At 45.6% G+C, this 21389-nt stretch overlaps 6 long non-coding RNA genes across 6 annotated transcripts; all 6 read right to left on the minus strand.

Annotated features, from left to right (window-relative positions):
• Nucleotides 1-320: 320 nt before the first annotated feature.
• Nucleotides 321-2452, minus strand: LOC128341558 (uncharacterized). Its single transcript, XR_008314448.1, has 3 exons — nucleotides 2210-2452; nucleotides 1920-2087; nucleotides 321-1378 (listed from the first exon to the last, which is right to left on the minus strand). It is a non-coding gene; the product is annotated as an uncharacterized LOC128341558 (long non-coding RNA).
• Nucleotides 2453-2924: 472 nt separating this feature from the next.
• Nucleotides 2925-4692, minus strand: LOC128341812 (uncharacterized). Its single transcript, XR_008314598.1, has 3 exons — nucleotides 4490-4692; nucleotides 4200-4367; nucleotides 2925-3658 (listed from the first exon to the last, which is right to left on the minus strand). It is a non-coding gene; the product is annotated as an uncharacterized LOC128341812 (long non-coding RNA).
• Nucleotides 4693-4878: 186 nt separating this feature from the next.
• LOC128348271 (uncharacterized) lies at nucleotides 4879-6964 on the minus strand. Its single transcript, XR_008318042.1, has 3 exons — nucleotides 6762-6964; nucleotides 6472-6639; nucleotides 4879-5930 (listed from the first exon to the last, which is right to left on the minus strand). It is a non-coding gene; the product is annotated as an uncharacterized LOC128348271 (long non-coding RNA).
• A 512-nt stretch (nucleotides 6965-7476) lies between these two features.
• Nucleotides 7477-9241, minus strand: LOC128341774 (uncharacterized). The gene is made up of 3 exons (XR_008314564.1): nucleotides 9039-9241; nucleotides 8749-8916; nucleotides 7477-8207 (listed from the first exon to the last, which is right to left on the minus strand). It is a non-coding gene; the product is annotated as an uncharacterized LOC128341774 (long non-coding RNA).
• A 583-nt stretch (nucleotides 9242-9824) lies between these two features.
• On the minus strand, nucleotides 9825-11590 carry LOC128342032 (uncharacterized). The gene is made up of 3 exons (XR_008314725.1): nucleotides 11317-11590; nucleotides 11027-11194; nucleotides 9825-10485 (listed from the first exon to the last, which is right to left on the minus strand). It is a non-coding gene; the product is annotated as an uncharacterized LOC128342032 (long non-coding RNA).
• Nucleotides 11591-16694: 5104 nt separating this feature from the next.
• Nucleotides 16695-18403, minus strand: LOC128342030 (uncharacterized). Its single transcript, XR_008314724.1, has 3 exons — nucleotides 18154-18403; nucleotides 17864-18031; nucleotides 16695-17322 (listed from the first exon to the last, which is right to left on the minus strand). It is a non-coding gene; the product is annotated as an uncharacterized LOC128342030 (long non-coding RNA).
• Between the last annotated feature and the right edge of the window lie 2986 nt (nucleotides 18404-21389).

Consider the following 21389-nt stretch of genomic DNA (forward strand, 5'->3'; position numbering starts at 1 on the left):
CCTCCATTCACTCGGGTGTCAATTTCTCAGGCCAGGCGTTCTCGCAATCCGTGTCTGAAGAGTCTTGAATGCTAAAATGCTAAACATCATCTTCAACAAAGACACAACCTTCCAAAAGGCTTTTTGTGTCTGTGCAAGATAGCATGGTTGCCGCCTAGGCTGCAGGCACCTCTCTTGCTGACAAGGCAATCAAACTATTTCTTTAGTCCAGACAGTTCTCAAAACCCTTGCATGACACAACCAATTTAAACATTGGCATGTGAAATGATTCCTTCCATTTTATCAATAGTCAGAAAAGCATCAAAACCTTGAGCCCAGCATTCAAAATCAATGCTTTCCTTGAGTAAGGAATAAGGATCCGAGATGGCCATGAGCGCACTAAAGAAGAACTCATCTCTTCATGGGTCACTCAAGACTTGGGACACAGCGCATATAAAACACGCAACGTGATCCATTTGATTCAGACTTTATCATGAGCATGAATAAAAGTGGGTGGTCAGTCGATCCAAATTTAACACTACACCCCTGGCTGAAAAATATGTCCACAAGGCCCTGACAGAATTTAAAGACACCAATTGTCTTGCCCAGTTGAGCCATTGGAGATTCCAAGCTCACGGGACTCCAGTCCACTGGCTTAAAGCTGCCCAAACATGGAATTTTAAAAAAATGGTATCATGCCCAATTCACTCTAAGGGAACCTAGAGATTGTGTGCTCAGTCAAGCTGGGGGATGCAATTTAAAAATCGAGGCCCACACAGGCCCTGATCTTGCCCAATTCCATACAAAATTTAAAAACCCTAGAGGTCTTGCCCAATCAGAATACAATTGTAAAGGTCAAGCTGGGGGATGCAATTTAAAAATCGAGGCCCACACAGGCCCCGATCTTGCCCAATTCCATACAGAATTTAAAAACCCTAGAGGTCTTGCCCAATCAGAATTGCAATTGTAAAGGTCAAGCTGGGGGATGCAATTTAAAAATCGAGGCCCACACAGGCCTTGATCTTGCCCAATTCCATATACAATTTAAAAATCCTAGAGATCTTGCCCAATTCGATCAAGACAGAATTTAAAAACCCTAGAGGTCTTGCCCAATCAGAATGCAAATTTAAATGTCCAGACACACATTGTGGTCCGAACCTTGCCCAATCAGTCTGGGAATATCTCTTGTGCCATAACAGAGGCACCCCAGGATGTGTGCCCTACTGTTCAACATCTCCTGGCATCAATGAAAATGTGGTGCTTTAACTGTCAAAAAGAGAGAATAAACCCAAGGTGGTCTGGAAGCTTACTGGGCTATAACAACAACAACAACAACAACAACAACAACAACAACATGAAGCTGACCTTGTTTCCAGTTGTAGCTGTTCCTCAGAAGTAACTGTAAATGATACAGACATTGTGTTAGGCAATGTTCTGAGTAATTGTTCATTTCACCCTTTGGCCAAAAGCTTGGGGCAATGTCCATCCATCTCTTCCTGTGCTCCCCACTCATGATTTAACCTCACCACTGTCTCATAAGGTAGGGAAAGAAGCAAGAGATTGCTCAAGTTTCCCCCATGGACCTTTAGTCTGGGTGAGGTTTGGAAGCCAAGTCCTGATCAGATACTAACGCCTGGCACATCGGTTGGGTTGCTTTGAAAGCTGCAAGGTCAGGGCAAGATGGAAACCCTGAGGGAGGAGGAGACCAATCATACTGTTCTCCCTGCTCAAAGTGGGCCAGGGTTCCAATGCTTACTGTGGCTGGTCAAGGCCTGCTTTGAACAGGGCTGGTGGGCGAGTCTGCTCTGGCTTTGGGGCCAGGAAGAGGAGGAGTCATTTTTTACGGCTTGCTCGGTCCCCACTGCATGGGGTGTGTGCCCCAATTTCATGGTGCCTGGGGAAACTAGAGCCTGGTATTTTGCCACATTTGGAATACTTACAGTGTATCCTTCCGGTCGCCAGATTACCAAAAAAGCGATACTGTCGAACTGAAGAAGGTGCAGCAGAAGAGGGAAACCGAAATGATAAAGGGGCTGATCCTGCTCTTCCCAAAGTGGTTCTCCCACTGTAGAGTCTCTTCTCTCCTTCTTCTTAGCTTCTCCCGACCTCTGTAAGAGAGTCATTGAGAAATGTTAGACTGCCTTACATTTATCTACTAATTGGGCATCTGTTATGGAAGAAGCCCAATACAGATGGGGCATCATCCAACCAGTCAGGCCCAGTTACTCACCCCATCCTCACCACTGGACTCCTGCCGCCTTTGGTGATCTGCCTTCCTCAACTTAAGCAGGTGCATTCGCCTCCATTCACTCGGGTGTCAATTTCTCAGGCCAGGCGTTCTCGCAATCCGTGTCTGAAGAGTCTTGAATGCTAAAATGCTAAACATCATCTTCAACAAAGACACAACCTTCCAAAAGGCTTTTTGTGTCTGTGCAAGATAGCATGGTTGCCGCCTAGGCTGCAGGCACCTCTCTTGCTGACAAGGCAATCAAACTATTTCTTTAGTCCAGACAGTTCTCAAAACCCTTGCATGACACAACCAATTTAAACATTGGCATGTGAAATGATTCCTTCCATTTTATCAATAGACAGAAAAGCATCAAAACCTTGAGCCCAGCATTCAAAATCAATGCTTTCCTTGAGTAAGGAATCAGGATCCGAGATGGCCATGAGCGCACTAAAGAAGAACTCATCTCTTCATGGGTCACTCAAGACTTGGGACACAGCGCATATAAAACACGCAACGTGATCCATTTGATTCAGACGTTATCATGAGCATGAATAAAAGTGGGTGGTCAGTCGATCCAAATTTAACACTACACCCCTGGCTGAAAAATATGTCCACAAGGCCCTGACAGAATTTAAAGACACCAATTGTCTTGCCCAGTTGAGCCATTGGAGATTCCAAGCTCACGGGACTCCAGTCCACTGGCTTAAAGCTGCCCAAACATGGAATTTTAAAAAAATGGTATCATGCCCAATTCACTCTAAGGGAACCTAGAGATTGTGTGCTCAGTCAAGCTGGGGGATGCAATTTAAAAATCGAGGCCCACACAGGCCCTGATCTTGCCCAATTCCATACAGAATTTAAAAACCCTAGAGGCCTTGCCCAATCAGAATACAATTGTAAAGGTCAAGTTGGGGGATGCAATTTAAAAATCGAGGCCCACACAGGCCCCGATCTTGCCCAATTCCATACAGAATTTAAAAACCCTAGAGGTCTTGCCCAATCAGAATACAATTGTAAAGGTCAAGCTGGGGGATGCAATTTAAAAATCGAGGCCCACACAGGCCTTGATCTTGCCCAATTCCATATACAATTTAAAAATCCTAGAGATCTTGCCCAATTCGATCAAGACAGAATTTAAAAACCCTAGAGGTCTTGCCCAATCAGAATGCAAATTTAAATGTCCAGACACACATTGTGGTCCGAACCTTGCCCAATCAGTCTGGGAATATCTCTTGTGCCATAACAGAGGCACCCCAGGATGTGTGCCCTACTGTTCAACATCTCCTGGCATCAATGAAAATGTGGTGCTTTAACTGTCAAAAAGAGAGAATAAACCCAAGGTGGTCTGGAAGCTTACTGGGCTATAACAACAACAACAACAACAACAACAACAACAACAACAACATGAAGCTGACCTTGTTTCCAGTTGTAGCTGTTCCTCAGAAGTAACTGTAAATGATACAGACATTGTGTTAGGCAATGTTCTGAGTAATTGTTCATTTCACCCTTTGGCCAAAAGCTTGGGGCAATGTCCATCCATCTCTTCCTGTGCTCCCCACTCATGATTTAACCTCACCACTGTCTCATAAGGTAGGGAAAGAAGCAAGAGATTGCTCAAGTTTCCCCCATGGACCTTTAGTCTGGGTGAGGTTTGGAAGCCAAGTCCTGATCAGATACTAACGCCTGGCACATCGGTTGGGTTGCTTTGAAAGCTGCAAGGTCAGGGCAAGATGGAAACCCTGAGGGAGGAGGAGACCAGTCATACTGTTCTCCCTGCTCAAACTGGGCCAGGGTTCCAATGCTTACTGTGGCTGGTCAAGGCCTGCTTTGAACAGGGCTGGTGGGCGAGTCTGCTCTGGCTTTGGGGCCAGGAAGAGGAGGAGTCATTTTTTACGGCTTGCTCGGTCCCCACTGCATGGGGTGTGTGCCCCAATTTCATGGTGCCTGGGGAAACTAGAGCCTGGTATTTTGCCACATTTGGAATACTTACAGTGTATCCTTCCGGTCGCCAGATTACCAAAAAAGCGATACTGTCGAACTGAAGAAGGTGCAGCAGAAGAGGGAAACCGAAATGATAAAGGGGCTGATCCTGCTCTTCCCAAAGTGGTTCTCCCACTGTAGAGTCTCTTCTCTCCTTCTTCTTAGCTTCTCCCGACCTCTGTAAGAGAGTCATTGAGAAATGTTAGACTGCCTTACATTTATCTACTAATTGGGCATCTGTTATGGAAGAAGCCCAATACAGATGGGGCATCATCCAACCAGTCAGGCCCAGTTACTCACCCCATCCTCACCACTGGACTCCTGCCGCCTTTGGTGATCTGCCTTCCTCAACTTAAGCAGGTGCATTCGCCTCCATTCACTCGGGTGTCAATTTCTCAGGCCAGGCGTTCTCGCAATCCGTGTCTGAAGAGTCTTGAATGCTAAAATGCTAAACATCATCTTCAACAAAGACACAACCTTCCAAAAGGCTTTTTGTGTCTGTGCAAGATAGCATGGTTGCCGCCTAGGCTGCAGGCACCTCTCTTGCTGACAAGGCAATCAAACTATTTCTTTAGTCCAGACAGTTCTCAAAACCCTTGCATGACACAACCAATTTAAACATTGGCATGTGAAATGATTCCTTCCATTTTATCAATAGTCAGAAAAGCATCAAAACCTTGAGCCCAGCATTCAAAATCAATGCTTTCCTTGAGTAAGGAATAAGGATCCGAGATGGCCATGAGCGCACTAAAGAAGAACTCATCTCTTCATGGGTCACTCAAGACTTGGGACACAGCGCATATAAAACACGCAACGTGATCCATTTGATTCAGACTTTATCATGAGCATGAATAAAAGTGGGTGGTCAGTCGATCCAAATTTAACACTACACCCCTGGCTGAAAAATATGTCCACAAGGCCCTGACAGAATTTAAAGACACCAATTGTCTTGCCCAGTTGAGCCATTGGAGATTCCAAGCTCACGGGACTCCAGTCCACTGGCTTAAAGCTGCCCAAACATGGAATTTTAAAAAAATGGTATCATGCCCAATTCACTCTAAGGGAACCTAGAGATTGTGTGCTCAGTCAAGCTGGGGGATGCAATTTAAAAATCGAGGCCCACACAGGCCCTGATCTTGCCCAATTCCATACAAAATTTAAAAACCCTAGAGGTCTTGCCCAATCAGAATACAATTGTAAAGGTCAAGCTGGGGGATGCAATTTAAAAATCGAGGCCCACACAGGCCCCGATCTTGCCCAATTCCATACAGAATTTAAAAACCCTAGAGGTCTTGCCCAATCAGAATTGCAATTGTAAAGGTCAAGCTGGGGGATGCAATTTAAAAATCGAGGCCCACACAGGCCTTGATCTTGCCCAATTCCATATACAATTTAAAAATCCTAGAGATCTTGCCCAATTCGATCAAGACAGAATTTAAAAACCCTAGAGGTCTTGCCCAATCAGAATGCAAATTTAAATGTCCAGACACACATTGTGGTCCGAACCTTGCCCAATCAGTCTGGGAATATCTCTTGTGCCATAACAGAGGCACCCCAGGATGTGTGCCCTACTGTTCAACATCTCCTGGCATCAATGAAAATGTGGTGCTTTAACTGTCAAAAAGAGAGAATAAACCCAAGGTGGTCTGGAAGCTTACTGGGCTATAACAACAACAACAACAACAACAACAACAACATGAAGCTGACCTTGTTTCCAGTTGTAGCTGTTCCTCAGAAGTAACTGTAAATGATACAGACATTGTGTTAGGCAATGTTCTGAGTAATTGTTCATTTCACCCTTTGGCCAAAAGCTTGGGGCAATGTCCATCCATCTCTTCCTGTGCTCCCCACTCATGATTTAACCTCACCACTGTCTCATAAGGTAGGGAAAGAAGCAAGAGATTGCTCAAGTTTCCCCCATGGACCTTTAGTCTGGGTGAGGTTTGGAAGCCAAGTCCTGATCAGATACTAACGCCTGGCACATCGGTTGGGTTGCTTTGAAAGCTGCAAGGTCAGGGCAAGATGGAAACCCTGAGGGAGGAGGAGACCAATCATACTGTTCTCCCTGCTCAAAGTGGGCCAGGGTTCCAATGCTTACTGTGGCTGGTCAAGGCCTGCTTTGAACAGGGCTGGTGGGCGAGTCTGCTCTGGCTTTGGGGCCAGGAAGAGGAGGAGTCATTTTTTACGGCTTGCTCGGTCCCCACTGCATGGGGTGTGTGCCCCAATTTCATGGTGCCTGGGGAAACTAGAGCCTGGTATTTTGCCACATTTGGAATACTTACAGTGTATCCTTCCGGTCGCCAGATTACCAAAAAAGCGATACTGTCGAACTGAAGAAGGTGCAGCAGAAGAGGGAAACCGAAATGATAAAGGGGCTGATCCTGCTCTTCCCAAAGTGGTTCTCCCACTGTAGAGTCTCTTCTCTCCTTCTTCTTAGCTTCTCCCGACCTCTGTAAGAGAGTCATTGAGAAATGTTAGACTGCCTTACATTTATCTACTAATTGGGCATCTGTTATGGAAGAAGCCCAATACAGATGGGGCATCATCCAACCAGTCAGGCCCAGTTACTCACCCCATCCTCACCACTGGACTCCTGCCGCCTTTGGTGATCTGCCTTCCTCAACTTAAGCAGGTGCATTCGCCTCCATTCACTCGGGTGTCAATTTCTCAGGCCAGGCGTTCTCGCAATCCGTGTCTGAAGAGTCTTGAATGCTAAAATGCTAAACATCATCTTCAACAAAGACACAACCTTCCAAAAGGCTTTTTGTGTCTGTGCAAGATAGCATGGTTGCCGCCTAGGCTGCAGGCACCTCTCTTGCTGACAAGGCAATCAAACTATTTCTTTAGTCCAGACAGTTCTCAAAACCCTTGCATGACACAACCAATTTAAACATTGGCATGTGAAATGATTCCTTCCATTTTATCAATAGACAGAAAAGCATCAAAACCTTGAGCCCAGCATTCAAAATCAATGCTTTCCTTGAGTAAGGAATCAGGATCCGAGATGGCCATGAGCGCACTAAAGAAGAACTCATCTCTTCATGGGTCACTCAAGACTTGGGACACAGCGCATATAAAACACGCAACGTGATCCATTTGATTCAGACTTTATCATGAGCATGAATAAAAGTGGGTGGTCAGTCGATCCAAATTTAACACTACACCCCTGGCTGAAAAATATGTCCACAAGGCCCTGACAGAATTTAAAGACACCAATTGTCTTGCCCAGTTGAGCCATTGGAGATTCCAAGCTCACGGGACTCCAGTCCACTGGCTTAAAGCTGCCCAAACATGGAATTTTAAAAAAATGGTATCATGCCCAATTCACTCTAAGGGAACCTAGAGATTGTGTGCTCAGTCAAGCTGGGGGATGCAATTTAAAAATCGAGGCCCACACAGGCCCTGATCTTGCCCAATTCCATACAGAATTTAAAAACCCTAGAGGCCTTGCCCAATCAGAATACAATTGTAAAGGTCAAGTTGGGGGATGCAATTTAAAAATCGAGGCCCACACAGGCCCCGATCTTGCCCAATTCCATACAGAATTTAAAAACCCTAGAGGTCTTGCCCAATCAGAATACAATTGTAAAGGTCAAGCTGGGGGATGCAATTTAAAAATCGAGGCCCACACAGGCCTTGATCTTGCCCAATTCCATATACAATTTAAAAATCCTAGAGATCTTGCCCAATTCGATCAAGACAGAATTTAAAAACCCTAGAGGTCTTGCCCAATCAGAATGCAAATTTAAATGTCCAGACACACATTGTGGTCCGAACCTTGCCCAATCAGTCTGGGAATATCTCTTGTGCCATAACAGAGGCACCCCAGGATGTGTGCCCTACTGTTCAACATCTCCTGGCATCAATGAAAATGTGGTGCTTTAACTGTCAAAAAGAGAGAATAAACCCAAGGTGGTCTGGAAGCTTACTGGGCTATAACAACAACAACAACAACAACAACAACAACAACAACATGAAGCTGACCTTGTTTCCAGTTGTAGCTGTTCCTCAGAAGTAACTGTAAATGATACAGACATTGTGTTAGGCAATGTTCTGAGTAATTGTTCATTTCACCCTTTGGCCAAAAGCTTGGGGCAATGTCCATCCATCTCTTCCTGTGCTCCCCACTCATGATTTAACCTCACCACTGTCTCATAAGGTAGGGAAAGAAGCAAGAGATTGCTCAAGTTTCCCCCATGGACCTTTAGTCTGGGTGAGGTTTGGAAGCCAAGTCCTGATCAGATACTAACGCCTGGCACATCGGTTGGGTTGCTTTGAAAGCTGCAAGGTCAGGGCAAGATGGAAACCCTGAGGGAGGAGGAGACCAGTCATACTGTTCTCCCTGCTCAAAGTGGGCCAGGGTTCCAATGCTTACTGTGGCTGGTCAAGGCCTGCTTTGAACAGGGCTGGTGGGCGAGTCTGCTCTGGCTTTGGGGCCAGGAAGAGGAGGAGTCATTTTTTACGGCTTGCTCGGTCCCCACTGCATGGGGTGTGTGCCCCAATTTCATGGTGCCTGGGGAAACTAGAGCCTGGTATTTTGCCACATTTGGAATACTTACAGTGTATCCTTCCGGTCGCCAGATTACCAAAAAAGCGATACTGTCGAACTGAAGAAGGTGCAGCAGAAGAGGGAAACCGAAATGATAAAGGGGCTGATCCTGCTCTTCCCAAAGTGGTTCTCCCACTGTAGAGTCTCTTCTCTCCTTCTTCTTAGCTTCTCCCGACCTCTGTAAGAGAGTCATTGAGAAATGTTAGACTGCCTTACATTTATCTACTAATTGGGCATCTGTTATGGAAGAAGCCCAATACAGATGGGGCATCATCCAACCAGTCAGGCCCAGTTACTCACCCCATCCTCACCACTGGACTCCTGCCGCCTTTGGTGATCTGCCTTCCTCAACTTAAGCAGGTGCATTCGCCTCCATTCACTCGGGTGTCAATTTCTCAGGCCAGGCGTTCTCGCAATCCGTGTCTGAAGAGTCTTGAATGCTAAAATGCTAAACATCATCTTCAACAAAGACACAACCTTCCAAAAGGCTTTTTGTGTCTGTGCAAGATAGCATGGTTGCCGCCTAGGCTGCAGGCACCTCTCTTGCTGACAAGGCAATCAAACTATTTCTTTAGTCCAGACAGTTCTCAAAACCCTTGCATGACACAACCAATTTAAACATTGGCATGTGAAATGATTCCTTCCATTTTATCAATAGTCAGAAAAGCATCAAAACCTTGAGCCCAGCATTCAAAATCAATGCTTTCCTTGAGTAAGGAATCAGGATCCGAGATGGCCATGAGCGCACTAAAGAAGAACTCATCTCTTCATGGGTCACTCAAGACTTGGGACACAGCGCATATAAAACACGCAACGTGATCCATTTGATTCAGACTTTATCATGAGCATGAATAAAAGTGGGTGGTCAGTCGATCCAAATTTAACACTACACCCCTGGCTGAAAAATATGTCCACAAGGCCCTGACAGAATTTAAAGACACCAATTGTCTTGCCCAGTTGAGCCATTGGAGATTCCAAGCTCACGGGACTCCAGTCCACTGGCTTAAAGCTGCCCAAACATGGAATTTTAAAAAAATGGTATCATGCCCAATTCACTCTAAGGGAACCTAGAGATTGTGTGCTCAGTCAAGCTGGGGGATGCAATTTAAAAATCGAGGCCCACACAGGCCCTGATCTTGCCCAATTCCATACAAAATTTAAAAACCCTAGAGGTCTTGCCCAATCAGAATACAATTGTAAAGGTCAAGCTGGGGGATGCAATTTAAAAATCGAGGCCCACACAGGCCCCGATCTTGCCCAATTCCATACAGAATTTAAAAACCCTAGAGGTCTTGCCCAATCAGAATTGCAATTGTAAAGGTCAAGCTGGGGGATGCAATTTAAAAATCGAGGCCCACACAGGCCTTGATCTTGCCCAATTCCATATACAATTTAAAAATCCTAGAGATCTTGCCCAATTCGATCAAGACAGAATTTAAAAACCCTAGAGGTCTTGCCCAATCAGAATGCAAATTTAAATGTCCAGACACACATTGTGGTCCGAACCTTGCCCAATCAGTCTGGGAATATCTCTTGTGCCATAACAGAGGCACCCCAGGATGTGTGCCCTACTGTTCAACATCTCCTGGCATCAATGAAAATGTGGTGCTTTAACTGTCAAAAAGAGAGAATAAACCCAAGGTGGTCTGGAAGCTTACTGGGCTATAACAACAACAACAACAACAACAACAACAACAACAACATGAAGCTGACCTTGTTTCCAGTTGTAGCTGTTCCTCAGAAGTAACTGTAAATGATACAGACATTGTGTTAGGCAATGTTCTGAGTAATTGTTCATTTCACCCTTTGGCCAAAAGCTTGGGGCAATGTCCATCCATCTCTTCCTGTGCTCCCCACTCATGATTTAACCTCACCACTGTCTCATAAGGTAGGGAAAGAAGCAAGAGATTGCTCAAGTTTCCCCCATGGACCTTTAGTCTGGGTGAGGTTTGGAAGCCAAGTCCTGATCAGATACTAACGCCTGGCACATCGGTTGGGTTGCTTTGAAAGCTGCAAGGTCAGGGCAAGATGGAAACCCTGAGGGAGGAGGAGACCAGTCATACTGTTCTCCCTGCTCAAAGTGGGCCAGGGTTCCAATGCTTACTGTGGCTGGTCAAGGCCTGCTTTGAACAGGGCTGGTGGGCGAGTCTGCTCTGGCTTTGGGGCCAGGAAGAGGAGGAGTCATTTTTTACGGCTTGCTCGGTCCCCACTGCATGGGGTGTGTGCCCCAATTTCATGGTGCCTGGGGAAACTAGAGCCTGGTATTTTGCCACATTTGGAATACTTACAGTGTATCCTTCCGGTCGCCAGATTACCAAAAAAGCGATACTGTCGAACTGAAGAAGGTGCAGCAGAAGAGGGAAACCGAAATGATAAAGGGGCTGATCCTGCTCTTCCCAAAGTGGTTCTCCCACTGTAGAGTCTCTTCTCTCCTTCTTCTTAGCTTCTCCCGACCTCTGTAAGAGAGTCATTGAGAAATGTTAGACTGCCTTACATTTATCTACTAATTGGGCATCTGTTATGGAAGAAGCCCAATACAGATGGGGCATCATCCAACCAGTCAGGCCCAGTTACTCACCCCATCCTCACCACTGGACTCCTGCCACCTTTGGTGATCTGCCTTCCTCAACTTAAGCAGGTGCATTCGCCTCCATTCACTCGGGTGTCAATTTCTCAGGCCAGGCGTTCTCGCAATCCGTGTCTGAAGAGTCTTGAATGCTAAAATGCTAAACATCATCTTCAACAAAGACACAACCTTCCAAAAGGCTTTTTGTGTCTGTGCAAGATAGCATGGTTGCCGCCTAGGCTGCAGGCACCTCTCTTGCTGACAAGGCAATCAAACTATTTCTTTAGTCCAGACAGTTCTCAAAACCCTTGCATGACACAACCAATTTAGACATTGGCATGTGAAATGATTCCTTCCATTTTATCAATAGACAGAAAAGCATCAAAACCTTGAGCCCAGCATTCAAAATCAATGCTTTCCTTGAGTAAGGAATAAGGATCCGAGATGGCCATGAGCGCACTAAAGAAGAACTCATCTCTTCATGGGTCACTCAAGACTTGGGACACAGCGCATATAAAACACGCAACGTGATCCATTTGATTCAGACTTTATCATGAGCATGAATAAAAGTGGGTGGTCAGTCGATCCAAATTTAACACTACACCCCTGGCTGAAAAATATGTCCACAAGGCCCTGACAGAATTTAAAGACACCAATTGTCTTGCCCAGTTGAGCCATTGGAGATTCCAAGCTCACGGGACTCCAGTCCACTGGCTTAAAGCTGCCCAAACATGGAATTTTAAAAAAATGGTATCATGCCCAATTCACTCTAAGGGAACCTAGAGATTGTGTGCTCAGTCAAGCTGGGGGATGCAATTTAAAAATCGAGGCCCACACAGGCCCTGATCTTGCCCAATTCCATACAAAATTTAAAAACCCTAGAGGTCTTGCCCAATCAGAATACAATTGTAAAGGTCAAGCTGGGGGATGCAATTTAAAAATCGAGGCCCACACAGGCCCCGATCTTGCCCAATTCCATACAGAATTTAAAAACCCTAGAGGTCTTGCCCAATCAGAATACAATTGTAAAGGTCAAGCTGGGGGATGCAATTTAAAAATCGAGGCCCACACAGGCCTTGATCTTGCCCAATTCCATATACAATTTAAAAATCCTAGAGATCTTGCCCAATTCGATCAAGACAGAATTTAAAAACCCTAGAGGTCTTGCCCAATCAGAATGCAAATTTAAATGTCCAGACACACATTGTGGTCCGAACCTTGCCCAATCAGTCTGGGAATATCTCTTGTGCCATAACAGAGGCACCCCAGGATGTGTGCCCTACTGTTCAACATCTCCTGGCATCAATGAAAATGTGGTGCTTTAACTGTCAAAAAGAGAGAATAAACCCAAGGTGGTCTGGAAGCTTACTGGGCTATAACAACAACAACAACAACAACAACAACAACAACAACAACAACATGAAGCTGACCTTGTTTCCAGTTGTAGCTGTTCCTCAGAAGTAACTGTAAATGATACAGACATTGTGTTAGGCAATGTTCTGAGTAATTGTTCATTTCACCCTTTGGCCAAAAGCTTGGGGCAATGTCCATCCATCTCTTCCTGTGCTCCCCACTCATGATTTAACCTCACCACTGTCTCATAAGGTAGGGAAAGAAGCAAGAGATTGCTCAAGTTTCCCCCATGGACCTTTAGTCTGGGTGAGGTTTGGAAGCCAAGTCCTGATCAGATACTAACGCCTGGCACATCGGTTGGGTTGCTTTGAAAGCTGCAAGGTCAGGGCAAGATGGAAACCCTGAGGGAGGAGGAGACCAGTCATACTGTTCTCCCTGCTCAAACTGGGCCAGGGTTCCAATGCTTACTGTGGCTGGTCAAGGCCTGCTTTGAACAGGGCTGGTGGGCGAGTCTGCTCTGGCTTTGGGGCCAGGAAGAGGAGGAGTCATTTTTTACGGCTTGCTCGGTCCCCACTGCATGGGGTGTGTGCCCCAATTTCATGGTGCCTGGGGAAACTAGAGCCTGGTGTTTTGCCACATTTGGAATACTTACAGTGTATCCTTCCGGTCGCCAGATTACCAAAAAAGCGATACTGTCGAACTGAAGAAGGTGCAGCAGAAGAGGGAAACCGAAATGATAAAGGGGCTGATCCTGCTCTTCCCAAAGTGGTTCTCCCACTGTAGAGTCTCTTCTCTCCTTCTTCTTAGCTTCTCCCGACCTCTGTAAGAGAGTCATTGAGAAATGTTAGACTGCCTTACATTTATCTACTAATTGGGCATCTGTTATGGAAGAAGCCCAATACAGATGGGGCATCATCCAACCAGTCAGGCCCAGTTACTCACCCCATCCTCACCACTGGACTCCTGCCACCTTTGGTGATCTGCCTTCCTCAACTTAAGCAGGTGCATTCGCCTCCATTCACTCGGGTGTCAATTTCTCAGGCCAGGCGTTCTCGCAATCCGTGTCTGAAGAGTCTTGAATGCTAAAATGCTAAACATCATCTTCAACAAAGACACAACCTTCCAAAAGGCTTTTTGTGTCTGTGCAAGATAGCATGGTTGCCGCCTAGGCTGCAGGCACCTCTCTTGCTGACAAGGCAATCAAACTATTTCTTTAGTCCAGACAGTTCTCAAAACCCTTGCATGACACAACCAATTTAGACATTGGCATGTGAAATGATTCCTTCCATTTTATCAATAGACAGAAAAGCATCAAAACCTTGAGCCCAGCATTCAAAATCAATGCTTTCCTTGAGTAAGGAATAAGGATCCGAGATGGCCATGAGCGCACTAAAGAAGAACTCATCTCTTCATGGGTCACTCAAGACTTGGGACACAGCGCATATAAAACACGCAACGTGATCCATTTGATTCAGACTTTATCATGAGCATGAATAAAAGTGGGTGGTCAGTCGATCCAAATTTAACACTACACCCCTGGCTGAAAAATATGTCCACAAGGCCCTGACAGAATTTAAAGACACCAATTGTCTTGCCCAGTTGAGCCATTGGAGATTCCAAGCTCACGGGACTCCAGTCCACTGGCTTAAAGCTGCCCAAACATGGAATTTTTAAAAAATGGTATCATGCCCAATTCACTCTAAGGGAACCTAGAGATTGTGTGCTCAGTCAAGCTGGGGGATGCAATTTAAAAATCGAGGCCCACACAGGCCCTGATCTTGCCCAATCCCATACAGAATTTAAAAACCCTAGAGGTCTTGCCCAATCAGAATACAATTGTAAAGGTCAAGTTGGGGGATGCAATTTAAAAATCGAGGCCCACACAGGCCCCGATCTTGCCCAATTCCATACAGAATTTAAAAACCCTAGAGGTCTTGCCCAATCAGAATACAATTGTAAAGGTCAAGCTGGGGGATGCAATTTAAAAATCGAGGCCCACACAGGCCTTGATCTTGCCCAATTCCATATACCATTTAAAAATCCTAGAGATCTTGCCCAATTCGATCAAGACAGAATTTAAAAACCCTAGAGGTCTTGCCCAATCAGAATGCAAATTTAAATGTCCAGACACACATTGTGGTCCGAACCTTGCCCAATCAGTCTGGGAATATCTCTTGTGCCATAACAGAGGCACCCCAGGATGTGTGCCCTACTGTTCAACATCTCCTGGCATCAATGAAAATGTGGTGCTTTAACTGTCAAAAAGAGAGAATAAACCCAAGGTGGTCTGGAAGCTTACTGGGCTATAACAACAACAACAACAACAACAACAACAACAACATGAAGCTGACCTTGTTTCCAGTTGTAGCTGTTCCTCAGAAGTAACTGTAAATGATACAGACATTGTGTTAGGCAATGTTCTGAGTAATTGTTCATTTCACCCTTTGGCCAAAAGCTTGGGGCAATGTCCATCCATCTCTTCCTGTGCTCCCCACTCATGATTTAACCTCACCACTGTCTCATAAGGTAGGGAAAGAAGCAAGAGATTGCTCAAGTTTCCCCCATGGACCTTTAGTCTGGGTGAGGTTTGGAAGCCAAGTCCTGATCAGATACTAACGCCTGGCACATCGGTTGGGTTGCTTTGAAAGCTGCAAGGTCAGGGCAAGATGGAAACCCTGAGGGAGGAGGAGACCAGTCATACTGTTCTCCCTGCTCAAAGTGGGCCAGGGTTCCAATGCTTACTGTGGCTGGTCAAGGCCTGCTTTGAACAGGGCTGGTGGGCGAGTCTGCTCTGGCTTTGGGGCCAGGAAGAGGAGGAGTCATTTTTTACGGCTTGCTCGGTCCCCACTGCATGGGGTGTGTGCCCCAATTTCATGGTGCCTGGGGAAACTAGAGCCTGGTATTTTGCCACATTTGGAATACTTACAGTGTATCCTTCCGGTCGCCAGATTACCAAAAAAGCGATACTGTCGAACTGAAGAAGGTGCAGCAGAAGAGGGAAACCGAAATGATAAAGGGGCTGATCCTGCTCTTCCCAAAGTGGTTCTCCCACTGTAGAGTCTCTTCTCTCCTTCTTCTTAGCTTCTCCCGACCTCTGTAAGAGAGTCATTGAGAAATGTTAGACTGCCTTACATTTATCTACTAATTGGGCATCTGTTATGGAAGAAGCCCAATACAGATGGGGCATCATCCAACCAGTCAGGCCCAGTTACTCACCCCATCCTCACCACTGGACTCCTGCCACCTTTGGTGATCTGCCTTCCTCAACTGAAGCAGGTGCATTCGCCTCCATTCACTCGGGTGTCAATTTCTCAGGCCAGGCATTCTCGCAATCCGTGTCTGAAGAGTCTTGAATGCTAAAATGCTAAACATCATCTTCAACAAAGACACAACCTTCCAAAAGGCTTTTTGTGTCTGTGCAAGATAGCATGGTTGCCGCCTAGGCTGCAGGCACCTCTCTTGCTGACAAGGCAATCAAACTATTTCTTTAGTCCAGACAGTTCTCAAAACCCTTGCATGACACAACCAATTTAAACATTGGCATGTGAAATGATTCCTTCCATTTTATCAATAGTCAGAAAAGCATCAAAACCTTGAGCCCAGCATTCAAAATCAATGCTTTCCTTGAGTAAGGAATAAGGATCCGAGATGGCCATGAGCGCACTAAAGAAGAACTCATCTCTTCATGGGTCACTCAAGACTTGGGACACAGCGCATATAAAACACGCAACGTGATCCATTTGATTCAGACTTTATCATGAGCATGAATAAAAGTGGGTGGTCAGTCGATCCAAATTTAACACTACACCCCTGGCTGAAAAATATGTCCACAAGGCCCTGACAGAATTTAAAGACACCAATTGTCTTGCCCAGTTGAGCCATTGGAGATTCCAAGCTCACGGGACTCCAGTCCACTGGCTTAAAGCTGCCCAAACATGGAATTTTAAAAAAATGGTATCATGCCCAATTCACTCTAAGGGAACCTAGAGATTGTGTGCTCAGTCAAGCTGGGGGATGCAATTTAAAAATCGAGGCCCACACAGGCCCCGATCTTGCCCAATTCCATACAGAATTTAAAAACCCTAGAGGTCTTGCCCAATCAGAATACAATTGTAAAGGTCAAGCTGGGGGATGCAATTTAAAAATCGAGGCCCACACAGGCCCCGATCTTGCCCAATTCCATACAGAATTTAAAAACCCTAGAGGTCTTGCCCAATCAGAATACAATTGTAAAGGTCAAGCTGGGGGATGCAATTTAAAAATCGAGGCCCACACAGGCCTTGATCTTGCCCAATTCCATATACAATTTAAAAATCCTAGAGATCTTGCCCAATTCGATCAAGACAGAATTTAAAAACCCTAGAGGTCTTGCCCAATCAGAATGCAAATTTAAATGTCCAGACACACATTGTGGTCCGAACCTTGCCCAATCAGTCTGGGAATATCTCTTGTGCCATAACAGAGGCACCCCAGGATGTGTGCCCTACTGTTCAACATCTCCTGGCATCAATGAAAATGTGGTGCTTTAACTGTCAAAAAGAGAGAATAAACCCAAGGTGGTCTGGAAGCTTACTGGGCTATAACAACAACAACAACAACAACAACAACAACAACAACAACATGAAGCTGACCTTGTTTCCAGTTGTAGCTGTTCCTCAGAAGTAACTGTAAATGATACAGACATTGTGTTAGGCAATGTTCTGAGTAATTGTTCATTTCACCCTTTGGCCAAAAGCTTGGGGCAATGTCCATCCATCTCTTCCTGTGCTCCCCACTCATGATTTAACCTCACCACTGTCTCATAAGGTAGGGAAAGAAGCAAGAGATTGCTCAAGTTTCCCCCATGGACCTTTAGTCTGGGTGAGGTTTGGAAGCCAAGTCCTGATCAGATACTAACGCCTGGCACATCGGTTGGGTTGCTTTGAAAGCTGCAAGGTCAGGGCAAGATGGAAACCCTGAGGGAGGAGGAGACCAGTCATACTGTTCTCCCTGCTCAAAGTGGGCCAGGGTTCCAATGCTTTCTGTGGCTGGTCAAGGCCTGCTTTGAACAGGGCTGGTGGGCGAGTCTGCTCTGGCTTTGGGGCCAGGAAGAGGAGGAGTCATTTTTTACGGCTTGCTCGGTCCCCACTGCATGGGGTGTGTGCCCCAATTTCATGGTGCCTGGGGAAACTAGAGCCTGGTATTTTGCCACATTTGGAATACTTACAGTGTATCCTTCCGGTCGCCAGATTACCAAAAAAGCGATACTGTCGAACTGAAGAAGGTGCAGCAGAAGAGGGAAACCGAAATGATAAAGGGGCTGATCCTGCTCTTCCCAAAGTGGTTCTCCCACTGTAGAGTCTCTTCTCTCCTTCTTCTTAGCTTCTCCCGACCTCTGTAAGAGAGTCATTGAGAAATGTTAGACTGCCTTACATTTATCTACTAATTGGGCATCTGTTATGGAAGAAGCCCAATACAGATGGGGCATCATCCAACCAGTCAGGCCCAGTTACTCACCCCATCCTCACCACTGGACTCCTGCCACCTTTGGTGATCTGCCTTCCTCAACTTAAGCAGGTGCATTCGCCTCCATTCACTCGGGTGTCAATTTCTCAGGCCAGGCGTTCTCGCAATCCGTGTCTGAAGAGTCTTGAATGCTAAAATGCTAAACATCATCTTCAACAAAGACACAACCTTCCAAAAGGCTTTTTGTGTCTGTGCAAGATAGCATGGTTGCCGCCTAGGCTGCAGGCACCTCTCTTGCTGACAAGGCAATCAAACTATTTCTTTAGTCCAGACAGTTCTCAAAACCCTTGCATGACACAACCAATTTAAACATTGGCATGTGAAATGATTCCTTCCATTTTATCAATAGTCAGAAAAGCATCAAAACCTTGAGCCCAGCATTCAAAATCAATGCTTTCCTTGAGTAAGGAATAAGGATCCGAGATGGCCATGAGCGCACTAAAGAAGAACTCATCTCTTCATGGGTCACTCAAGACTTGGGACACAGCGCATATAAAACACGCAACGTGATCCATTTGATTCAGACTTTATCATGAGCATGAATAAAAGTGGGTGGTCAGTCGATCCAAATTTAACACTACACCCCTGGCTGAAAAATATGTCCACAAGGCCCTGACAGAATTTAAAGACACCAATTGTCTTGCCCAGTTGAGCCATTGGAGATTCCAAGCTCACGGGACTCCAGTCCACTGGCTTAAAGCTGCCCAAACATGGAATTTTAAAAAAATGGTATCATTCCCAATTCACACTAAGGGAACCTAGAGATTGTGTGCTCAGTCAAGCTGGGGGATGCAATTTAAAAATCGAGGCCCACACAGGCCCCGATCTTGCCCAATTCCATACAGAATTTAAAAACCCTAGAGGTCTTGCCCAATCAGAATACAATTGTAAAGGTCAAGCTGGGGGATGCAATTTAAAAATCGAGGCCCACACAGGCCCCGATCTTGCCCAATTCCATACAGAATTTAAAAACCCTAGAGGTCTTGCCCAATCAGAATACAATTGTAAAGGTCAAGCTGGGGGATGCAATTTAAAAATCGAGGCCCACACAGGCCTTGATCTTGCCCAATTCCATACAGAATTTAAAAACCCTAGAGGTCTTGCCCAATCAGAATACAATTGTAAAGGTCAAGCTGGGGGATGCAATTTAAAAATCGAGGCCCACACAGGCCTTGATCTTGCCCAATTCCATATACAATTTAAAAATCCTAGAGATCTTGCCCAATTCGATCAAGACAGAATTTAAAAACCCTAGAGGTCTTGCCCAATCAGAATGCAAATTTAAATGTCCAGACACACATTGTGGTCCGAACCTTGCCCAATCAGTCTGGGAATATCTCTTGTGCCATAACAAAGGCACCCCAGGATGTGTGCCCTACTGTTCAACATCTCCTGGCATCAATGAAAATGTGGTGCTTTAACTGTCAAAAAGAGAGAATAAACCCAAGGTGGTCTGGAAGCTTACTGGGCTATAACAACAACAACAACAACAACAACAAGAAGCTGACCTTGTTTCCAGTTGTAGCTGTTCCTCAGAAGTAACTGTAAATGATACAGACATTGTGTTAGGCAATGTTCTGAGTAATTGTTCATTTCACCCTTTGGCCAAAAACTTGGGGCAATGTCCATCCATCTCTTCCTGTGCTCCCCACTCATGATTTAACCTCACCACTGTCTCATAAGGTAGGGAAAGAAGCAAGAGATTGCTCAAGTTTCCCCCATGGACCTTTAGTCTGGGTGAGGTTTGGAAGCCAAGCCCTGATCAGATACTAACGCCTGGCACATCGGTTGGGTTGCTTTGAAAGCTGCAAGGTCAGGGCAAGATGGAAACCCTGAGGGAGGAGGAGACCAGTCATACTGTTCTCCCTGCTCAAACTGGGCCAGGGTTCCAATGCTTACTGTGGCTGGTCAAGGCCTGCTTTGAACAGGGCTGGTGGGCGAGTCTGCTCTGGCTTTGGGGCCAGGAAGAGGAGGAGTCATTTTTTACGGCTTGCTCGGTCCCCACTGCATGGGGTGTGTGCCCCAATTTCATGGTGCCTGGGGAAACTAGAGCCTGGTATTTTGCCACATTTGGAATACTTACAGTGTATCCTTCCGGTCGCCAGATTACCAAAAAAGCGATACTGTCGAACTGAAGAAGGTGCAGCAGAAGAGGGAAACCGAAATGATAAAGGGTCTGATCCTGCTCTTCCCAAAGTGGTTCTCCCAATGTAGAGTCTCTTCTCTCTTTCTTCTTAGCTTCTCCCGACCTCTGTAAGAGAGTCATTGAGAAATGTTAGACTGGGCATCTGTTATGGAAGAAGCCCAATACAGATGGGGCATCATCCAACCAGTCAGGCCCAGTTACTCACCCCATCCTCACCACTGGACTCCTGCCGTCTTTGGTGATCTACCTTCTTCTCGTTAAACAGTGCATTCACCTCCGCTCAATCTTGTGTCAATTTCTCAGGTCAGGCGTTCTCGCAATCCGTGTCTGAAGAGTCTTGAATGCTAAAATGCCAAACATCATCTTCAACAAAGACACAATTTTCAAATAGAAGTTAGGTTGTTGTTTTTTCTCTGTGTCTAAGATAGCTTGATTTGCAGCTAGGCTGCAGGCACCTCTCTTGCTGACAAGGCAATCAAACTATTTCTTAGTCGAGACAATTCTCAAATCCCTTGCATGACACAACCAATTTAAACATTTGCATGTGAAATGATTCCTTCCATTTTATCAATAGACATTAAAACATCAAAACCTTAAGCCCAGCATTCAAACTCAGTGCTTTCCTTGAGTAAGGAATAAGGATCCGAGATGGCCTTGAGTGCACTAAACAAGAAGTCAGTTTAAAAATCCTAGAGATCTTGCCCATTTTGATCAACATAGAATTTAAAAACCCTGGAGGTCTTGCCCAATCAGAATGCAAATTTAAGTCTAGTCTCACATTGAGGTCTGAACCTTGCCCAATCCAGTCTGCAAATATCTCTTTTTATATAACAAAATAGACATAAAATTTATACTAATTTGCCACTAGCAAGCAATTATAGTCTTACCCACCCTTTGGCCAAAAGCCAGTAGATAGCAAGAGATTGGCCCCAATTCCCCCCAGCAAGCTTCAGGCTGAATGAGAATTGGGCCCCAGATCCTCATCTGATCCTTATCTCCTGACACTTTTCTTGGGTTGCTTTGAAAGGCACAGGAGGAGAGGTTGGTAACCCCCAGGGAAGAGAAAGGCCAGAAGGACAGT

This window comes from Hemicordylus capensis, chromosome 2, assembly GCF_027244095.1.
Source record: "Hemicordylus capensis ecotype Gifberg chromosome 2, rHemCap1.1.pri, whole genome shotgun sequence".
NCBI lineage: Eukaryota > Metazoa > Chordata > Lepidosauria > Squamata > Cordylidae > Hemicordylus > Hemicordylus capensis.